Source organism: Acartia tonsa, chromosome 9 (genome assembly GCF_053477335.1).
Source record: "Acartia tonsa isolate MP-2025a chromosome 9, ASM5347733v1, whole genome shotgun sequence".
In the NCBI taxonomy this organism is placed as follows: Eukaryota; Metazoa; Arthropoda; class Copepoda; order Calanoida; family Acartiidae; genus Acartia; species Acartia tonsa.
The window spans coordinates 12,991,812-12,995,176 of record NC_137268.1 but is presented as its reverse complement, the minus strand read 5'-3'; positions in this window follow the sequence as shown (position 1 = coordinate 12,995,176).

Genomic DNA, 3,365 nt, shown 5'->3' with positions numbered 1-3,365 from the left:
TGGTTCTAATTATTAATATATCTATAATACAAAGTAGAACGATGTCTGTCTGTCTGTCTGTCCGTCTGTCCGTCTGTCTGTCCGTCTGAAGCTTAAGATCTCAGTAACCACTGAACCGATTGGGCTCTACTCTTCAGGGAATATACCTACTGGTCCTGTGATGGTTTTAAGCTATTTTCTTGGGGGGTGGGAAACCTCTACCCCCCCCCAAAAAATGAAAAATACCCCCTCCCCCCAAAAATTTTTTTTTTACTTTTTCTTTTTAAATCTAAAATACAAAAATTAGGTTGATCAAACCTCTTGGGACAAAGCCCCTAGAGGCTAGGGGCGAAGCCGCTAGTTTTTTATATTTCAGGATGATAAAAAATAATATTTCAAAATTATCCAAACTAAATAAAATATAATAAAATTAAAGCATAATAAGCCCTGCAAATCTGGGATATAAAGGTATAATACAATAGCCGATATATTGATATAAAAGATGATGCCCAAAATTAGTGGTGTAAACGTTTGGACGCTAAACTTAATGAACCAACAAATCAACATCCAATTAAAGAACCCAAAGTTGTTAAGCCATCGAATAAGAAAACGTTATTATAAAACCTTTGGGACTAGTATAATAAACAGCCCTCCCTGCCAATAAATAACATAAGAAAAAACTGGAAGAAGTAAGTTAATGAGCAGCTCTCCTGCGCAAAAATGGGACACTCTTGATAAAATATCTAGATTTACATTTTGTTTGATGTTTACATATATCAGCAAATATTTTGTTGCACAGCCAGCGAATACATTTTCAAAAATATCAAATAACAGACGGGTCAGTCTTTAGATTTTAGGGATGCATAATAAAAGTCTAGGGCTGGTTTTAGGCTATTTTATAAGGAGTCAATGCCACTTAGACATATGGTCCCGATCTATAAATTGTTTTAAAATGGTGGTTAAAATCGACTCCTTGGCTTATAAAGGCTACTGATAAATCCGCTAGTATATCTCTAAGTAAAATTTAATTTTTTGACCAGTAAGATCCCTTAAACGGCTGTAGTCCACAATTATCTGGAAAACTTATGATTGAGTTATATCCTTTTTTAATATAGATTTTTAATAAAAAAAATTACTGTTTTATAATTACACTCCAAATAAAATCTGTAAAGAACATATTAGTCAACATAAAACAGTCGTCTTAATAATTAATTTTATTTAAATGTATGTCATGTGTATATTTAAATATTTAAAATTTTAGTTATATAAGTTAGTGATTTTTGCCAGAACCAATTACGTATATTACAATTTATTGGAGGTTTTAGAACTGGTAAGTTTTATACTTCGAAATGGCTTCAAAACCGGATAAAATCCGCTGGATTAGGACTGGTTCTCAGAAATTCTGAAAAATTATGTATAGCATAGTATAGCAAGCAATTTTATACGAATATTAAAATAAAAATCATAAAAATTTATACTAGTTTTGATGGCCCAGGATGTGGGCCCCTGGTTAATCAAAGTAAAGTAAAGTAATATTTTGTTTAACATTCTATAAATTCAAAGTAGCTGAATATATTTTATTAGCTGATCTTATGACCTCTACAAATAAATATCAATATTTAAAACGAAGTTATTGTTTGTATTTTAGATTTATTATTGGTAAACTTATTCATTTTTAAAACTTTAGTTAGGTGTGGTTTAGGGAGACATTGGGCTTTTAATTACACTAGTCCCAAAAGTCTTATAATAACGTTCTCTAATTCATAGGCCAAACAACTTTGTGGACTTTTATTAAATTTTAATTAGTTGAATCATTAAGTTAAGTGCACAAACGTTTCAACCAATAATTATAATTAACAGAAGAGGTTATTCGTGTATCATTTCGGATGAGCATCAATTTTTCAGCCATTGTCTTATCCCTTTAGATCCCTGGGTATGGTACATAAGATTTCATAAAGAGTGAGTGAATTTAAAACTCCTTGACCCAAGATTCAACTGATAAGAAAACTACAAATCAAGAAAGAGAAACTAGGACCAGTTGTAAGGAAATATTAGGAGAGTCAAGTAATAATACTCTCTCTCTTCACCATTCATCAACCACCTATTAACTTTTAGTGAAATTGGGATTATTACAATTAATTAAAATAAGGAGATCAAGTTTTTTTTTATGCCCTGAACTAGACATTACAGTAAAACTCTGTATTTTTCTTTGCCAATGACCTTGTGCCGACTGTCAATTGGGTCTTGATTAATGGTGTCGGGAATATTAATACAGCCTGCCAAGTAGCAGAAAACAATTTGCTAGCAGACAAAAAAAAGGTCATTGGAAAACGGGGGGAGGGAGTTGTTCGTACAATAGGTCTGTTAACTAGACAATTAAATTTGTATATACTAAGCAGATTAATCACCAAACCTCTTATTTCTGCATCCCTTTATATTCTTTACACTAGCGGCTTCGCTTCTAGCCTGGCGGGGTGTTGGGGATGTCCCACGCCCCAAGAAAATAGCCTAAAACCACCACAGGGCCAGTAGGTGTATTCCCTGAAGAGTAGAATCCGATCGGTTCAGTGGTTACCGGACGGACAGACATCATTCTACTTTGTATTATAGATAGATTATATTTCTGTTTTTATAAAAATTGTTTTACCTTCCTATATGTCCTAATGCTTAGAAATATCATTTCAAAGTGAATTTTAATTTTCTTACACATTTTCTATTATTTGTTTATTATTATATGTTGCTATAATCATGTTATATCATGAAAATAATGATCATTTACATAAATCATATCACATTTTAATTAAACATAAAAATTACAATTGTGTAATTGTTTTTAAAAACGCAATACTCAATATGTACTTCAACACATTTTTTATATAAAAAAAATTCGTATTCGCCGGTCACCGTTAGCTAGGGGGTAAATTAGGGTTGGGCCGGATATTATTTGGCAGGATACCGGATATACGACTGATTTCAGATGCCAGATATATATTATTATATAAAATTAAGGTCAAAACTTAAATATTAAGTAACTATTAATTGATCTTTCTTCTATGCAAATAGTTGAACGCCCGCCCACATAACTGAACGTTGGAATTTTTTTACTTAAAAGCATTTAATATTATCAAATACTAAAATGTCCTATAGTCGTACATCCTCATATGAAATATAGGTGTTCAAGTAGATTTCAGGTTCCAGGTTTAATCATGCAAGTCCTGAACCTTCAGGTCTCCAGAAATCTTTAAACGGTTCTTGTGACTGCAATTTTGACGTAGAGACTTCAAATTTTAAACGTAGCCTTTTTTATATGTCTTGATGACATATTACAATTTCATAAAATCCGTTGCCGTTAACCTGCTGACCGCCAGTTTGCGGCTGGCTGATGC